Source organism: Anthonomus grandis, chromosome 9 (genome assembly GCF_022605725.1).
Source record: "Anthonomus grandis grandis chromosome 9, icAntGran1.3, whole genome shotgun sequence".
Classification (NCBI taxonomy): domain Eukaryota; kingdom Metazoa; phylum Arthropoda; class Insecta; order Coleoptera; family Curculionidae; genus Anthonomus; species Anthonomus grandis.
The window spans coordinates 24262630-24283345 of record NC_065554.1 but is presented as its reverse complement, the minus strand read 5'-3'; positions in this window follow the sequence as shown (position 1 = coordinate 24283345).

Genomic DNA, 20716 nt, shown 5'->3' with positions numbered 1-20716 from the left:
GATTATACCAAGGCCTTCGATACCATCGTTTGCAACACTACAGTTTGGATAAATTTATATGTACTGTAAAAAAATATTTTTAATAGAAGGTTATATCATAGATATTCTGATATTTCTTGGCCAGCTAGATCGCCAGATTTGATCTCATTAGATTTTTGCTTACGGGGTTACTTAAAAGAACAGGTATATCAACGCAGGCCATTCACAAACTAATTATTACGGAAATTTAGGGTAACTCCGAATATAATCAGAAATGTATTGAGGGAATTTTATTTTATAACGGAAATCTGAATTGTGATAGAAGGCAGATACGTTAAAGCAATAAGTGAATTGATGATAAATTTACACGCTTCTCAGGCAATTCACGAATTTAGCACTGCATATAAAGTAATTATTGTAAAATAAATGATTTTGTTAATTATCAATTATTTTAATGCATCATCAAAATAATGCAACATAGAGGTTAAGAGTCGTAAAGGTTATTAGATGTTTAACGAACAAAGAGATTCTTGAGCAAAATTCATATTTTCTGATATACCTCGTACACCACTGGAAAAAATTAATATTCGATGGTTGCATTTTAGGTTTTGGAGCAAGCAGAACTTTTTACAAAGAATTTTTTTTAATTAATAAAAAAAATTCATATAGTGCGACCTTGATACACTGTAAGGAGGGATGTAACTTTCTAAAATCCTATAAAATAACTAAATGGAGTGTAATTTTCTTATATTGAACATGTTTCACCATTTGAGTTTATTTGATTTCTGCATCCTTTGGACTCTCTGGGTGTCGCGACCACCAAGACAACATAAAATATCATAATCAATAAACTCTGATAAAATTAGAGACTCACAAAGCTTCTGTTTAATGTTTGCTTCCAGGTAATGTCTTTGAGAATAAATATTAAGGAGATAAGCACTAAGGAGAAAACGACGTTAAAAAACTAAATAAAACTGGTTTCAATATACTTCCTATTGCTCTCATATTATTAATTTTTGATTGATTTAATTGCTGGTACCTATTCTATAAAAAAAGATGATCAATATAATTGCCCCATTAATAAAACCTATAATTCAACAGAGCCAACAAAATATTATGATTAAAAAAGTCACACAGCTTTCCAAATTTCAGTTGTAGTAAGTCAGTATCCACCGCATCCGCCAAAGCAACTGTTTAATTTTAACCACTTCAAAAACGCCATTGTTTTTGCGGTAATAGTAGCTAACGAATCTCTCTAGGATTTTCAACATTATCGCTCCAATTTAAATAAGTATTTACTGACCTAAAATGATTGTAGCATGTAGTATCACTAATTAAAAAAAAAGGTATCACAGTGACTTGCAATCAGGAAAATGGTTCGCCTTTAACCCCTTACCGCATACTGTGCCAAATTTGGAACATGTTTTTTAAACCTAATTTTTAAACAGGCATTGTGGTTTTATGCCGCGACCGAAATTTGTCCCATATTTGACACCTTCGCTTCTTTATTTTCAATGAATACTGCCGCCGCCTAGTCCTTATTTTGTGAATTAGGTCAGATCTTGGTTAGCCGCCGGCATCCACGTGTTACGACGTTTATTTACAAAGCTGAAGTGATCATAAACCACATAAAAATCTTTTTTCCTGTTTGTAAATTTATCTATGTTTTGGTAAGTATTTATTTATGTGATCTGGGTATAATTACGCCCTTCAATGCATATAGTTGTCAATTTTTTGTCATTTATTTACTTGTGGCATATTTGACGCAACTTGCAGTAAAGGCAAAAATCATTTATTTTTTCAGATGGATCCAAAACGGTTTTACGGTACTAAAATTATTGATATTCCATATCAAAGTGGTAGTGAAGATGAAAGTTTGTTAGACAACAACCTTTACCAAAACAAAACACTATTTTCTAAAGTTTTATTGGAACAGTCCAGCGAAGATGAACAGATTGAGAGAGAAGTTGAGGATGTCATAATTTATGAAACCGATTATTCTGATAGTGAAGATGATGTTCCCCTTTCAACCCTAGCTGCATCGTACAAGAAAAAGAAAACAAACAGGGTGGTTCTTGAATGGGAAAAAAAACATATGAAGGTAGGTGAGGAAGACAAATTATTCAAAGGAATCGATATTTTGAATTTTGATGGTATTATGATTTTGTCTAGTTTTTTTTTACTGATGAAATGTTGGTGTATATAGCGGAACAGACTAAGATATATGCTATCCAATGTAGACCTGAAAAACCAGCAAATATAAGCAAGGAAGAAATAAATATTTTTATTGGAATTTGCATATACATTATCTGTAGCATACCTGCCATCTACTAGAACTTATTGGAGCAGTACCTTGGGTATTACTGCAATAACCGAAGCTATGACATGCAATAGATTTGAAGAAATAAAACGTTGTATTCACGTTGTGTTCAATAATACTACACAATCATGATGAACCTGACTATGATAAGTTTTTCAAAATCCGTCCCTCTTTAGAAAAAATGCGAGAAAGATACTTACTTGTTGCAAAAGAAGAACATCTTGCAGTTGACGAACAAATTATTCCTACAAAAGCTCGATCAACCCTAAAGAAATATAACCCGAAAAAACCTCATAAATGGGGTTACAAAGTATTTGTACTAAGTGGAGTATCAGGCTTCAGCTATGATTTTGATTTCTTTTCTAGACCAACTAAGTTGCAGGCTCATCAACCAGATCTTGGAGCAGGTAGTAAGTCAGTTCCAAGGAATCAAAATTACAAAGTTTTTTTTGATAATTATTGGTCTACGAGCCTTCCACTACTTGTATATCTCAGCAAGGAGGGCATTTTGCCTCTTGGTACTGTTCGCAAAAATCGAATTCCACATTTAGATTACTTGAAGAGGCACGGTTGTTGAAAAAGTAGCTCGAGTAGATGATACAGATGTGTCTGTAGTTTCGTAGTTTGATAATAAAATAGTTACTACAGTATCAACCTATGTAGGCAGTCAACCTATTTCTGAAGTACAGAGATTTTGTAGAAAGGAAAAAAAGCACATTATGATCCCTCTTCCAAAGTGTATAGAAGTATACAATAATTATATGGGCGATGTGTGTTTACCTAAGATTTTTTTTTCTCGACATGTTATATTGTAACTGTTGGATATTATGGAGAAGATCGGTCATAAGTACGAATTCTGACGAATGTTATTTGCCAGTGGCTGTGTTCAAACTTGGATTGGCGAAAATTCTAACAAGATCTAATGTAATATCAAGAAAGCGGGGCAGACCCAGTTACTAGAATTAAAAAAAGAAAATATCCTTTTGTGCAAATACCAGCCCAACAAATTCGTCGCGATAATCTTCCTGAGTGGTATGAAGATCGCCAGAGATGCAAATTTCCGGAGTGTAAGGGAAGGGTAAAACCCAAATTACATGTGAAAAGTGTAATGTCAGGTTGTGTTTAAATAAAGATCGAAATTGTTTTCGCCATGTTCACGTGGAATAATTAAATATTCTTAGGGTTTATATTTAGTTTAAATATTTTTTGATGTATTTATAATGTTTTTAAATAAATACGTTTTCTGGTAATTTTTTTATTTTCTTTCCTATGGGAAAATTTGTGCCAAATCTGGCACATGTCAAATATATTTAATATTTTTTTCCAAAAACAAAACATTATTAATTTTTTTAAATATTTTTCTACTTAAACTTGCGGCATAAACTATCACATGTATTTTTTTCATCTTAAAATTAAAAATCATGCAGTAAGGGGTTAAATGCTTATTTATTATATTACGTATGTAATATTTTCATATCTATGTATCTTTATTCAGAAGATTTATTGAATTATTTTATTTATACATACCTTTAAACTGCTGAGGTAAATTCTTTGTTTTGAAAAAGATGAATGTCTTCCTATTTCCTTTGATACAACACTTATTAAATTTATGTTTATAATAGGTTTTTTGTTCCATTCGTATTGACGATATAGTTAGACATATTAACTTAAAGTAGCGTTCTTAGTAAGTAGCGTAGATGGAGTTCGCAGGTTTAGGACCAAGAAATCAAAAACTTGCCGACGTTTCGACGTTTATTTACGTCTTTTTCAAGGCTGTAATTAAAAACAACATTTTTTTTTTGAAGCACGTTACTGAATAATAATTTTGAAACATCAAAGTTATAGACATAAATTGTTTTTTTTATAATATAAAAAATAAAAATTTCCTTTTTACTTAATTTATAGGCAATAAAAATGGACAAAAATAATAAATAAATAAAATAGAATACAACATTAAAATCACAATATCATTAAAACTGACGAACTAAAGAGTTTATAAAAATTACCTATTTGCTGTGAAGAAGCTTTTTTGTCTACTGCATATATACTAATGGCAACAGAATAATATATGTATATGGGCACATATTATGCACATATTAGACAATAACTTTTTTTATATACTTTACATAACTAACATATTACTTATAGGATATACATATATATTTACAAATAAACGAACACGGTCAAAAGCCCCAGATAAACTAAAATATTAAAATTAAATTAAAATTATTATAATTAACTTCATTATATTCTAAGCCTGTCACCAAAATAAACATCTTTAGTTTGTCAGTTTTATAGATATTGTGACTTTATTGTTGCATTCTATTTTATTTATTTGTTATTTTTGTCCATTTTTATGACCTATAAATTAGATACATTTTTTTATTATATAAAAAAACAGTTTGTGTCTATAATTTTGATGTTTTAAAATTAATATTCAATTACAAGTAAAAAAAAATTTCCGTTACTTAATTAGAGCCTTGAAAATGACGTTAATAAACGTCAAAACGTCGGCACCTTTTCAAGGAAGGTTTTTGATTTCTTAGTCTTAAATCTGCGAATTCCATCTACGATTTAGTTAGATTTCTAAACCATCTGTGATATAACATTTTTCCTGCAACTAAATTCCTGAAGAGCTGTGTCTCTAAATTTGTGCATTGTTTTAATGTCTTAGTTTACCTACGATTGACACGGTTCAACCCTGTAGATTAGTTTATATGGTCGCTTAAATACCACTTCACTTTCTTCCATTAAATTAATGATTGAAAGCGGCAAGAAAAAAAACTTAAGTACAAAATTGTTCGATTTTACAGGCTTGTTGTCCCTATCGGACCAGACATCTTCGGATCGGAGCCAATAATTTTACTCACTCATGGTTGTTTATCATCATTTCGGATGACAAGTGTAAAATTTTTATTTGATTTTATGAATTTGTCGAGGGAACGCCAGCATTGGCTTTTTATTAAAATAAAGAGTAAGCTATAAATATTATAAAAAAATTATTGGAAATCATGCTCGTATAATGACATTTTGGAATTTCTCTATAAGTTAAAAGTAGTTCCAGACCGTCAATTCGGTTTCCAAAAATCACTTAACATTACCACAAGTGAATATGATTATTGGTATGACATTAAAGAAATAACTTGGATAACCCTGAATAATTAATTTATTAAAGCCTTCGATACAATTAATCATAAGTTACTATTAGCTAAATTCAAAAAGGACTTTTTTAATGTGTTATCTCGATGGTAGCTATCAATGTGTTAGAGTAGTAAGGGATCTAGACCTAGAAAACTTCTTGACAATAACTGCAGGTATCCCACAATGGCTCTTAGGACCCCTGCTTTTTTCTATTTATGTGCCTAATAGGGAGGTGTACTTACCATATTTTAAGTTGCAGTAATACGTAAGTGGTACTCAAGTGTATTAATAGCTTTAAATAAAATGAAAAATAATTTGAAGAATGTGACTCCGTTCGCTGAAATTCATAATTTAGAACTAAAACTGTTCTTTATTGAATGTTACAATAAAAATAAATGAAATAAAATTATGTGTACCTTTAAAATAATAACTATAAGGGATGAAGATATACCTGCTGTTGCTGAAAAAAAAGTTTTATATCACACATTAGTAATAAGACTAAAATAAGATGCACATACTGAATTTAATTATTTCCTGTTGAAACTTTAATTTTTTTTTTCGTTTGATTTTAATTAAAGGTTAGATTGGCCCTGCATTCGTTGAACTAATTAAAAATTAATAATATAATAAAGTTGACCAACCGTAGATGGTTTGCCTACCACTTGAAATTAGTCGTACCATATTTAGATAAAAATGCCAAACAGTATGTTTTATATAAATTGCAATTCATGCCACTTATCTGTTTATTAATTTAATTTAAAGCTCTAAATAAATATGTGTTATTTATAAGATTATAAGTTTGATAAATATAGGCTAAACGATACAGATAGCCTATACTTATTTATCTGTAAGCAATTAAATACCTAAAAAAAAGGTTTTTACAATAAAAGATTATGATTTACTCTATTGAAGGCCTTAGCGAGGTTCATAAACACAGTTATAGCACAGCTATACTTGTATAAATTATTATACAATTTTAATGTTACTTCTGCAATGGCATCTTCTGTACTCTCCCAGCAATTTGTAACTTAGGTATTGTCAAATGAATTATTTGACAATACTCTCCACATACCAATAATTAAAAGACTACATAGCAACAAAAAAAGAGGTATGTGTAAATTTATTTTGTACTATATTAACGATAATACACTGTAAATCTACTAATTCTAATTTATGTGAAATGATTTACCTTATGAAATGCCTTTGAGAAATCAGTGTAAATAATTCAGTTTTGGTATAATTACTTTTAAGTGACTGTCTCTCTCTTTAAAATATAGAAAAGACTTATTTTGTATAATAAGATTCTCACTTTTTTACCTTGTTAATACTGGAATAAATGATTGATTTCTGGAAAGTTTTCAGATAATTTAAAAAGCAGCATTCTAGTTTCTATACCAAAAGTTTCAAAGACGAGTTTTATTAGTGCTCTTTGCTTGATAAACTTATTACCTACTTACTACTATAACTATACCGGTAGACAAAATCCTACAAACTCTCTGTCCAAGCAGTTAAAAGACTATTTGGGGAATATTGGATTCTTATATGAAGGTTAATCAGGATTTAGGAGTAGACACTCGTGTCAGTCAGGATCAGTATGTGGTAATTACAGAAAATACATGACTGAATCAAAATTAACCTTAGGTGAATTTATAGACTTAAAGAGTACTTTTGAGAATATTGACAGATATGTATATGTAAGTGGTAGTGCTTTGGACTGGATAAAGGATTTTTGGGCCAAAAATATCACTGTACGAAGATAGAGAATAAAATATCATTTGCTAGAGAGGATGCGTGGAGCGTACTACACACAAGGAGATGTATTAGAGCCTCTGCAATTTATTATTTATGTTAATATTCATAGTTGCATAAATAATTTATTTGTAAACCTTTTTGTTGATGTTACTTTAATATCGGTTTCTGGTATAGATTTTGAATTGATAAACAACCCTTTGAATGACAAACTTATAAGCTTAAATAGCTAAAACACTAAATGTTTAGTTCTGGAATATAGTAACATAATCTTTCCCAATTTTTTTATCTTTAACAGGATATGATAAAGCTTCTAGTTATTCTTATAAATTGTAATAGATAAACTCTTATACAAAGTATGCTCATTATTTTAAACTGGCTTGATGTAAGTCAGTGTATTAAGAGAGCGAACTGTATAACATAATTTAAGAATAAATCAACACTTTAGCATACCATAAATGAGCCCTCAGGTCATAGGTAACAGCATTTCAAAAGTTATTATTTATTATATTGCCTTACCTGACTATAGAAAGTGCAATTTCATTGAAGATATTTAGTTAGTATGTTAGAGTTTACTAAAAAACTGAACTTTAGGGATTTTCTTTACATTAATGAGTATAGGCTAGCCAAACTCTATAGAAACATTTACTCAGTTATTTAAGTATGCATTTTTGCACAACAGAAAATGTATATTTTCACAAAGAAAGCAGAAATTTGAATTAATTCTTAAAAGTTTGAAATGGCATATTAGAATCAAAATAGTATAGAAGAGAAAAAACATAAAACCATTGTCTCTTATCATTGATGGAGAATTTTATGTTTTCTAGACTGCATAGGATACTGTGGTAATATTTCAAACAAATAAAGTTATTTTTGAAGGTTTATCCAGGAGATTGAAAAATTTTTAGATAATTGATGAGAAACTTCAAAAATATGTAAGTTATAGAAGTTTCCTCCTAATTTTTTTCTATTATTAAAACTTTAGACGTCGAAAAGTATTAAAAACTTACTGCAATTGCGTAAAAACGATAAAAAACTCCCAAATATTCCTGGAATAATTTCGCGATAGCTTTTTACGTTTGTAATTGTATTTAGGGAATTAAAATTGATATAAATACTTTAAAACCCCAAAATAACTTTAATTATTAGACTTTTAATTTCGTATAACTATAATATTTTGCCTCCTATTTTGCCTTTTTTCATTTAGATATAATAAGAAATAGTTGTTACATGAAAAATGTTTTAAAACTTTAAGTTCAATTTGTTTAAAATCAATTTTGAAATAAAGCCAGGAAATATCAAGTATAGTTTACTAACATCCTTCCAAACATAAGCAGAAAATATTATGTCTATAACCGCATTACGGACACTAGCCAATGTGTCCAGAGATAATGTGGTTCATATTTTCGTGGCTGGTTTCGCTTTCGATTTATGGATTTTCTCCGAATTCCCTGCTATCGCTAATTTCAGTAAAGTTTCTCTTATTAGGCATAAAAACTTAGAAAATTGACCCTTTAAGCAGTAAATTCATCAAAAAAAAACGTTAATTCGAGATTTCGAATTAAACGACAATGGTACAGTGAAAACATCTTGTCGAACTTGCATTGTCTTATTTATTTAATGTAACACGATGTTTCGGCTGGTAAGTATCTCCAACCGTTATCAAGTGTAAACTGATTTACGGCTTCATACTTACCAGCCGAAACGTCGTGTTACATTAAATAAATAAGACAATGCAAGTTCGACAAGATGTTTTCATCACGTTCTATAATAAAATATTTTAACTTATAATAATTTTTTTTTTAATATTGACGACTTCATATGTTTCGAATATACTAAAATCAATGTAAAGACTTAAAAGTGATTTTAACTACCTTGAAAAAATTTAAAATTAATTCATTTATCAAATATTTTAACTCGTCTGCTTCAAAGGCATAAACTGACTTTAAAAGTTTCTAAATAAATTTAAAAAACATTTCTGACAGAATATGGTAATGCTTGTAGTTATTCTTCTAAATTCTAATAGATAGACTCTTATAAAAAGTATGCATATTATGTTAAACTGGCTTAATGCAACTCAGTGTATTGAGACAGCGAACTATATAACATATTTAAAAACAAATCAACATTTTAGCATCCCATAAATGAGGACAACAGCATTTCAACAGTCATTATTTTATAATGGAGTCCGCATTTATATTGCGTTACTTGACTATATAAAAAGTGTAATTTTAGAGCAGAAATTTACTAAATATATTAGAGTTTACTAGAAAACTGAACTTTGGAGTTTCTTTACATTAACTATAGAAACATTTGTTTGTTTATTTAAGCAGGAATTTGAATTAATTCTCAAAAGTTTTAAATGACATATTAGAGTCAAAATTGTAAAAGAGAGCAAAAACATAAACACATTGTCTCTTGTCCTCGTTAGAGGTTTTTATGTTTTTTAGACAGCGTAGGATATTGTGGTAATATTTCAGGCCAATAAAGTTATTTTTAAAAGTTTTCCCAGGAGATTGAACAATTTTTAGACAATTGATACGAAACTTCAAAAATTTGTAAATTATAGAATTTTCTTATATAAACAACTCCCAAATATTCCTGGAATAATTTGACCATAGCTTTAATTGTATTTAGGGAATTAAAATTGATTTCATATTCATGAAAGTGACTGTATATGCGTAGAAGAATCTTAAAATTATTCCAATTGCCTAAAAAAGTTTGCTATAGCTTCAACTAATTTAATATTGATATAAATACTTTAAAGACTTAAAATGACTTTAATTACCTGGAAAGGTTGCCGGTTGACATTTTTTTTATATTGTATTATTAGACTTTTAATTTCGTAAAAAAATAAAATTTTGCCTTTTTTCATTTAGATCCTATGAGAAATACTTGTTACATGAAAAATGTTTTAAAACTTTAAGTTCAATTTGTTTAAAATCAATTTTGAAATAAAGCCAGGAAATATCAAGTATAGTTTACTAACACCCTTCCAAACATAAGCAGAAAATATTATGTCTAAAACCGCATTACGAACACTAGCCAATGTGTCCAGAGATAATGTGGTTCATATTTTCGTGGCTGGTTTCGCTTTTGATTTATGGATTTTCTTCGAATTCCCTGCCATCGCTAATTTCAGTATAGTTTCTCTTATTGGGCATAAACACTTAGAAAATTGACCTTTTAAGCAGTAAATTCATCGAAAAAACGTTACTTTATTCTTCATGATATATGATCACGTTCTATAATAAAATAATTCTTTGGCGTTTCGCACACCGTGTATAGCTAATAAAGGAAATAATTGTCAGATAAAATCAGTTTTTCACTCGTGATTAATGAACGGCTGAAATGATTAATATTATTCATTATTAAAGAAACAAAACCACTTACGCCGTATTAATTTCATACTGTTTTAATTAGACGTATCGGTAACGACCATGAAATTCTTCAAGCATCAGGTGCTCCCGTAAAGTATTCAATTTGAGCCAATCGAGTTATTCACCCTTCTGTCCGCAAGGCCCTTTAAAAGATAAACCGGCGAGAATTCTAACCATCCGGAAAAATCGAGTCAATTTTTCTTGGCGGTCGCCCTTTCGCCCCGATTTTCCGGTCAATTGGCCGCATCTTGCGGATTCCGTAGAGCCCATCTGAGACTTTCCCCGTTCTTTTATTTTATACTTAAAGCGGGGGTTTCTTTTTGATTGGTTATTTATCAACGCTAACGAATAAATTCCCTTTCAATTTATAGTGAAAATTCAATACTGCCAAGGGAACAAACCGAATACAATACAAATACAATACCGAGCTGTCAGCGTAACACGTTCGGGGCAAATTGTAGATTAATTTTCTATGATTGGGTGTAGCGAGATGTGCGATTTGTCAAACCGAATTCCAGAGCGTCCCGGATTAATTTCTACACAGCGTTAATACCGTTTGGGGTTTGTCTTATTACCTTCAGGACCAGCAACATACGCCTATAATAAAAATTAATATTAAATTTTCAATTTTTTATTTAATTGTACAAAGTTTTTACTTGAAAAAATTAATAAAGTACGAAGTTAAAAATGATTTTATTGCACGCAGAAACTCAATAACTCATAAATTCTCCGATCTGCAGCACAGTCCAGATAGAGAAGAGTGATTAAAGGAGTAAGCAGCTGGATTTTGTGTTCTATTTCAAGATCAATTAACAAGGATGGGTCTCCTATACTATTTAACTTATATTAGACTAGGCAGATATATTCTATTCCTTAGTTGAGAGAGATGAACAGAGAACATACTATTGTTATTACATTTGCAGATGACAGAATATTTTTCGCTGAAAGCAGATACTCAGCAGATAATGTACTAGATGTTAGTATAAGTGAAATAAAATACATCGTTTTCAGTAAGTAACCAGTATTAATACAAATTTGGTGGATCGGTCGAATAATGAACAATAAATAAGTGTACACTAAGTACTTGGCTTCATATCCAATATCTCCTCGTACTGATGTGTTTTAAGGCAGTTCAAATGATCGTAAGATCTTCGAAGTAACTTTTTTTCCTTCAAACTATGACTCGGTATCCAGAAACCTAATAATTCAAAATTTCTTCAATGTTCAAGTATATCCAGAGATAAGAAAGTGATTTATCTTCTAAAGTCTAAAACTAAAATAATTTTTTATTTCTTCCAGGCTAAAGAATAAATAAAATAATCTCATAATTTCAAAAGTGATTTCAGTTATAAATAAAAATCACTTCAAGTCTTAAAAAGTACTTCTTGAAAGCAATTTAAAATTTATCCAATTGCAAATTTTTTTACCACTTGCTTCAAAGATATGAAAAGTGACCTTAACCTTCCGGAGCTCGCGCTAAGTATTTTGGAAAGGACGCTCGCAGGCGGACTCAGAGTCCGCAGCCTTCAAATGTGCATATTTCTAAAAATTATTGGCAATAAAAGTTAATTTTTATTTATTTTAAGATTTTATTCATCGAATACATTGATTTTGGCATTTTAACAAAACTTATTGCTATAAAAAAATTAAAATAAACATTTAACAACACATAAAAACTTTCTAGAAATTATAAATAAAAATGTGTTTCATTCTGAGCAGCATTCATGACAGATAACAAGTGAATGCTCTAAACAAACACATTTGTGGCATTCAACACAAAAAAAAAACGGGAAGGTCTATTTTTTTTTCTATCGCAGTATGAGCAACGTCCACGTTGTCCTGCTGGAAGGTGTAGGTGTTTCCAGTCCGAAAAGTTATTTTATTCTCAACTGCGTAGCCTTAGGAATAGTTTGCATCATTTGACGGCGAATATAGCCCTCCACTAAGTGAAATGACAAAGATCGCAAAAACTTTCTTCGTCGTATACTTTCATTATTATTCATTGAATGAACAACAAAAGAGTTTATTCCCGATACCAATGTAGTAACGAATAGAACACAACCATGGGCCATCTTCTTGTATTACGTGCACAGTTAGTTATAAGACGCACATAGCTTGTCCACACAGTCAACACCTCCTTTAGATGAGTTGTAGTCCAATATCATATCTGGTTTTCCAGTAGAAGCATCTATTTTATCGTCAAAATGCATACTTGATAAAAGCAGCACGTTTTTTTTACACACTAAAGTACAGTTATGACGAAAGGCGAACATGGACGATAAAAGTGGGCGACCCAAAGGATTCGAAAATTCAGGTGGCAATTCCCTTTTGTTGTTTCTAACTGTACCTAATAAAGTTAGCTTGAAATCGGACTGAAGGGAATTGAGTAGCTCCATACTGGTAAACCAGTTGTCAACTGTAATATTAAGAAAGGTTCCTTTTATTGATTGGCACAATCTCTGCACCACTGCAGTGGGAGAATTACTCGCTTGGAATGGACCCTCAGGCTGCTTTCCTACGTAAACCTCCATGTTGCAGGTGTAGAAAGTCTTAGCGTCTACCATACCAAATATTTTTAGCCCATATTTCTTGGGTTTGCTAGTAGCTCATATATATACTGCCTAAAGTTGCAACGCCCCCGAAATGCTTCTAGCTTTTCGTCTATCGTTAGCCATTTAAAAGGTGTATAGGCTGAATCAAAGTGACCAACAACTGTATTAAACACTGAGCTTGTCAGTCTGTTTTCGTTCGTCTCTAGTTGCCAAATCATCAAAACGTAAATGATCTAGCAGAAATCGAAATCGACATTGGGACATCGTTAGTCGAAAAAGCTCGACGCCAGTACCATTCTGTGTCCATATTTTCTCAATATTAAGTCGATTACATTTCAATACCCCAGATAAATAAAGCAATGCAATTAGTGCTTGTATTTCTAATATGTCCGTGTCTTTTGCATCTCTTTCATGTTGGTAATTGCCTCTACTCATGGCAATATGTCTGCTTGTATTTTCGACTGTCGAATTCAGTACTTCGTCTGTAAAAAAAAGCTTCCAAATGTCAATTTCTCTTTTTAGGTCTTTCGCAGGTCTCTTTACCCCTGGAAGATGTTTTATCAAGTTCTCCGCCCTGGTTTTCACATTTATTTTCGTCATATGTTTGGCCCACTCAGTTCCATCTTTGCCAATAAACACAGGGTAATTTCCCCTAGCGACTTCATTAGTGGAAGTTTCTTGTTCGGTATCACTATCCAAATCTTGCCTTTCTAAATTGTCTTCTTCTTCATCATCTTCTTGGTCCTCAAAATCACTCTTTGGCTCCTAATCATCTTCCTCCAAACATTCTTGCATGAGCTTTTGCAAACGAGCCTCCTCTCGAATCCAGGAACACGCCATCTATAAAAGTGTACAAATAATAATAATCTATCTCAAATTTTAATAATAAAAGCTAACACTCACCATTGCACAAGTTTAACAAAGAAAAAATGCATAAAAATATTTAAATTGAACGCTGGCGCGCGGACTCACAGTCCGCAGTGACTATAATTTGGTAATAAACGCACACCCCAACGCACAAATGAGCACTGACCGTAGGAGAACCCGGGATAGAAAGATACTTAATATTACAGCGCTGCGGGTTGTCGATTGTCGAAATTAATGACAAAATAAAATAGTTGCGGAGTGAGAGTCCGTCCGCGAGCTCCGGAAAGTTAAGAGCCTAAAAAGAACCTTATTTGCTTGAAAAAAGAAAAATAAAAAGCGTCATCTGCCTAGAAAAAAAAATATTGAAAAATGTTGACAGTTTTAATTGCCTTCAAAAAATTAAAACCTATTTTAAGCCTTGAAAGTGACTTGCGTGGAAAGTACTAACAACTATATTAAAGAAATTAAAATAATCCAGCAATAATATATATATATATATATATATATATATATAATTATAGTAATTATTTCAATTATTCAAGTGCAAGAAACTCGCTTCAATTGCTCAAAAATTACTAAACTTGCCTAGAAGAAATTAAGAAAGATCTACCTGGAAGAAAGGACAAAAGTTTTTGCACAATATTGATAACTTTAATTATCTTAAAGAAATTAAATTTGATTTTAAATCTTAACAGTGACAAATTAAGTGTATTCTTTTATTCTAATCAAATTACTTTAAAAGTCTCAAAGACAAAAAACTTACTTCAAAATCGTAAAAATGACTTTAATTACCAGAAGAACATTAGTCCCTTTAGTTGTCTGGAAGAAATTAATTTTTTTTTTAAATGTTGACGGCTTTAAATGTTTCAAATATACTTATATCAATGTGAAGACTAAACAGTGACCTCAAGTGCTTGGAATAAATTTAAAACTAATTTGCTTACCAAATATTTTAAATGCAAAAGAAAATCACAATTTCGCCAACTGCTTCAAAAGCATTAACTGACTTTAAAGACTTTGAAATAAATTTTAAACATATATTTTTGGACCGCTTTAAATGTCTTAAAAAAATTAAAAATAAAATTGATTTTAAGTCTGAAAATTGACTTCAATGGCTGAAGAAATTAAATTGTTTGCCCATGAATCCAGTTGTAAAAAAAATAATCTTAAAAATCTTTTTAACTGCTTTACAGACATAAAAACTGACTTCAAAGACTTCTAAAAAAAAATGTTAAAAAAGAATTTATTGAACCAATTGTTTGTTATGTTTTAAAAGTGACTTCAATTGCCTAACAAAAATTGAAACTATTCAGCTACCAATTATTGCAAATTGAAAAAAAAACACAATGGCTTCAACTTTTTTAGAAAGGACAGTAATTGATTTGAAATGTGTTAAGATGACTTTACTTGCTGATAAAAATGAAAATGACTTCAGATGCTAATAAATTACTGTAAGTCCTTGTAAGAAATTTAAAACAATATTTTTGGAAAATCTTGATTGCCTTAACTGTCTCGAAGAAACTGAAATTAATCGTAAGTCTTAAAAGTGACTTCAATTACCTGAAAAAAAAATTAAAATTAATTAATGTACCAAATACTAAATTAAGTTATTAATTTTTCCAGTGGCAAAAAGAATCAAAATGGCCTTGACTGCCTCAAAGAAACAAAAACACACTTTAAACGCTTTAAAATGACTTTAATTGTCTGAAAAAAATTACAAAATCATTCAGCTGCTTGAATGGCATTTTATATAGTATTTCTGAACAACGCTACCTGATTTAATTATGTAAAAAAAAATGAAACTACTCAGTTTTATTGTCTTAAAAGTATCTTCAACTGCTTGAAACAAGATTTAAAATAATTTCAATTGCAAAAATCTCACAATTTCAACTGCGTCAAAGTCTTATAAGATGACATTAACTTCCTGGAAAAAATTAATAACTACTTTAGTTCTCTGAAAAAAAAATCTAATTTTAAAAATCTAGATATTATATCTTAGGTGCTTGGGAAAAACATTTTTTACTCTCTTTGAAAACTAAATGTTTAATTAATTTCTTATTACATGTTCAAAAACTAGTTAATATATTAATCAATCATAGGAAATTATCAGAAGTGGGATTATCATGGGACAACGTTTGATGCTTAACTAATACGTAAGTCCTTGCGTGTTTTAATTTTTTTTTAATAAAACTTTGATTTGATGGAAAATTCGCCGTTTTATATTAAAAACTTACTCGGAGACGCCTATTCCTTAGTTGAGAAAGATGAACAGAGAACATGAAAAAGAAAATAAATCAATGTAAAAGACTTAATAGTGGCCTTAAGTGCTTGGAATAAATTTCAAATTAATTTGCTTACCATATATTTTAAATGCAAAAAAAATCACAATTTCACGAACTGCTTCAATAGCATAAACTGACTTTAAAGATTTCTAAATAAATTTTAAAAATATATTTTTTGGACAGCTTTAATTATCTTATAATTTTAAAACTAAAATTGATTTTAAGTCTTAAAATTGACTTCAATGCCTGAAAAAATTAAATCATTTGCCAATGAATCCAATTGTAAAAAAAAATAAAAATCTTTTCAACTGCTTTATAGACATAAAACTGACTTCAAAGACTTTTTGGAAAAATTTAAAAAAATATTACTGAAAAATATTGGCAGCTTTAATTGTCTTAAAAAATTAAAACCAATTGTTTTATTGTCATGTTTTAAAAGTGACTTTAGTGGCCTAACAAAAATTGAAATTATTCAGCTACCAATTATTGCAACTGCTTCAAAAAAGACAGTTATTGATTTGAAAGGTCTTAAGATGACTTTAGTTGATAATAAAAATAAAAAAGATTTTAGATGTTAATAAATGACTTTAAGTGCTTGGAAGAAATTAAAAGTGACTTTAGATGTCTGGAAGAAATTTAAAACAATATATTTGCAAAATGTTGAATATTTTGGTTAATTGAAGATATTTGTTGAATATCTTCAATTAACTAAAATAAATTGTAACTTTATTTGGCCGTAAAAGTGATTTCAACTACCTGGGAAAAAATTTAGAATTATTCTAGTTATCAATTTTTTTAATTGCAAAAAAAAATCAAAGTGGCCTTGACTGCCTCAAAGAAACAAAAACTCACTTCAAAAACTCTAAAATGACTTTAATTTCCAAAAAAAATACAAATTCATTCAGCTGCTTGAATGAAATTTTATAAAGTATTTCTAAATAATGCCACCTAATTCAATTTAAAAAAAAAATGGAACTACTCAGTTTTATTGCCTTAAAGGAACTTCAAATGCTTGAAACAAAATATAAAAAAATAATTTTATTGCAAAAATCTGCGTCAAAGTCAAAGATGACTTCAACTACCGGGAAGAAATTAAAAATTACTTTAGTTCTGTGAGAAAAAAATCTAATTTTAAAAGTCTTGATACTATCTTAGGTGCCTTAGGGGAAATTAATAAAGTTACGAAAACTCAACAAATTGACCCAGAAATATTCAGGGAAAAACATTTTTTACTTCCTTTGAAAACTAAATGCTTAATTAATTTCTTTTAACATGTTTAAGAACCAACTAATATATAAATCAATCATGGGAAATTATCAGAAGTGGGATTACCATGGGACAACGTTTAATGCCTAACCAATACGTAAGTCGTTCTTGCGTGTTTTAATTTTTTTAAATTAAACTTGGATTTAATGGAAATATTTTCTAACAATCAGAATTTTCAAAAATCACCCAAGAAAATATTTACGTTAAAGCCAGATCCGTTCGTTTCGCATTTGCATTTTCAGAAGTGAAACGTATCGCCGTTGAAAATTATTGTTCCCAGTGCACACGTTATATTTCAGATAAGCAATTAAATTTCGACGTCGAATTGTAAATTTAAATTCGCCGTTTTATATTAAAAACTTACTCGGAGACGCTTTTATCGTTTTTTTGGTAAAACTTATGAAAATATGAAGAGGATCTGAAAATCAGCAACACTAATTTACCATAAATATCCTTAATTAGCAGAAAAGAGAAGTTCCAAATGTCCCTTCTATAAGGGTGGAAAAATTAATGTGCTGCCCCGTAAATATGGTTAAAGCAACATTAATACGGTTTGGTCGTCGCAGTTATGACTCCGACGGCAAAAAGGAAAAGCGAAAGATAATAGTAAGTGGAAAATATGTCCGATACTTTATTATTATAGCCATTAGGGAGGGATTTTTGTCAACTGGACCTAATTTGACCTATAAGTAGCTTAAAGCAGTTTTACAAATTATTAAGATATAACTTTAAAGCCGTTTTAAAGTCTCTTTTTAAGTATATAAAAGAGGCAGCCATAGATAAGATTCTATAAAAACAATTTCGTTTCAAAAAATAGGTTCTCCTAATAAATTAAATGAAAGACCATTAAAGGCATATTTTGCCAAAATATTTGAATTTTGTATTGTGAAAAATTGCATTACGTGGAATCGGAGGTACCCAGTTCTATGTAGCATCAAGTACTAAAAGAATTACATAAAAATAGGAATAGTTAAAATTAAAAGTTTATAAAATTCAATTCAATTTAATAGTGCCTCATGAGTAGTATTAAGTACTAAATAGTGCAACATCAGTTTAATGTGAACTGTTCATCGTACAATTACAAATAGCTGCTCTACAATAGTGTGCACTATTGAGCCTATTACTGATTGTAACTGGTAGACTATCACATAAAGTGTCAATGGCATTAGTAATATTTCTTTCATACATACTTAGAACTAGTTTTAAAACGTAAAACATTTTCTTTAAACATACATGTGATAATATTATCTGTGTCTATAAATTCTTTTATATTTCATACATCCGGAAATATTGGGAAGCCAATATAATTGAATGAAATAAATAACTTTTTTCCATTTAAATTTATATATTTCTGTACAAATGTGGTGTGGGGACTAATTTCTACAATATAGCAGGGTAAGAGTTAAATTACATGAATCCATTTTTTTAGAATAAAAGAGCGTACTGATGCAAACTTCGTTTTAGGAAATAACAATCATATTACATTTTTCACTCAGCACATTTTGTTAAAAAGCGAAAAAGTTGTTTGTTGGCTTATACAGTGGTAAAAAATCATTGGACGAAGTAAATCGACAAAAAATGAGTGTCGGTGACACGCCTTACAACTTTTCAAATTATTTATTTATTCGGTTATTTGATTTACTAATGGCACTATTGGGTACTAGTGACACTACTGGGTACTGTTTTGTTTAATACGTATGCAAATTCTCTCACAAGTAGCCCTATTTATTTGTTGTTTGCTATAATAGTGTTAAGAATGCCTAATCCGCTCTAAAAAGAGGATTTGGCCTTGAATTCTGATGAGAATGTTTTATGCTTAGTTTTATGCAGATTCCTCTTAGATTATAGAGTCACCCCTTATTGGATAACAATGAGTATAGCTGTTTTAATATTTGGTAAAAATCTAAAGACCAGACTGTCTAATCTTTTAGCTACTTAACATAAAAATCAATTTTTGAAAACAAGATCGGTATAAGAAAACTGGGTGAAAGAGTACTACAGGCTCAAAATAGGCAAACAGTAAACCTAGTAAAAAAAATAATTTTCAAATAATTTTCATTGAGAGTGATTAACATGTTGATAGGCTTACTTCTAATAAGGGACTAATAAGCCAAAAGTGGAAAATAGAACATATTTAGTGAGAATACCAGATTTAAAAAGAAATGGAAAAGGCACTGTAACCAACTTAAGAAATACACTGTACATTCAAGATGTTTGCCTAAGATTCCCATAGGTTTAGAATCTGGTATTCCCGTTTCAGAGCCCAATTTAGAAGTAGGGTAATAAAAATCCGGAATTTTCTGTACATAGTCCTGTAATTATAGATGGTAATTTAGAATTAGAGAGAAATATAGGTTTAAGTGGAACAGAGGGTAGTTGTAGAAAAGAAATAAAAAAATTGCCACTAGTTAAGCCAGTTGTTCAGCCCCAAAGGGTAAGAAAATCAATTGTTAGATGAGGGGTAGAGTAAAGTTATTTTAAAAATTTTAAAATATATTCAATTTTTTTATAGCAGGGAAGATATTATATTTTTAAAAAGTATATTGAAGTACTATTATAATTTTAGTCAAGATTGTCAACAAAGCAGATGTTTATCTCCGATTATTAAAGTCAGTGTAAATAATTGTTCATAGTTTTTGACTTAAGTGGCCATTCTTTCGCTGGAATTCCAATACTGGTAACGATGTTGAAATAAATTACTATTCCAGTAGTAGCAGTTTATTTGAGCATTTAGTAAATTAATTAATAACTTCTTAATCCAGACTCTCAATAATCCAGAAACTCTTAGACCAAACAAAAAGCGAAATGTCACCCAAAAACACACAACATATCGATTTGCATATTAAACATCAACGTTGTCCCATTCCGATCCCACTTCTGATTTCCCATCCCTCCCCCATTGTCTCCGAATTCGACTCATCCCCGGGGCGATATTTTTAATTTATGCATCGTGGTGGTGTGTCCCCCCGCGCCGCCCTCCGATTCCGCCGCCCCCTTCAACCCTCCCCCGCCGCCACCCGCGCCCACCCCCCAGGGCCATATATCCGTTGCCGCCGCATCGCCAATGATTCATTGATGACTTAATTTTGCCGCGTCGTCATGGCAACGTCTTTCATCTCGATCTTTTGCTCTTGCGATCGCCGTCGTCATTCTCGTCTTTTTCCGCACCGACCCGGTATG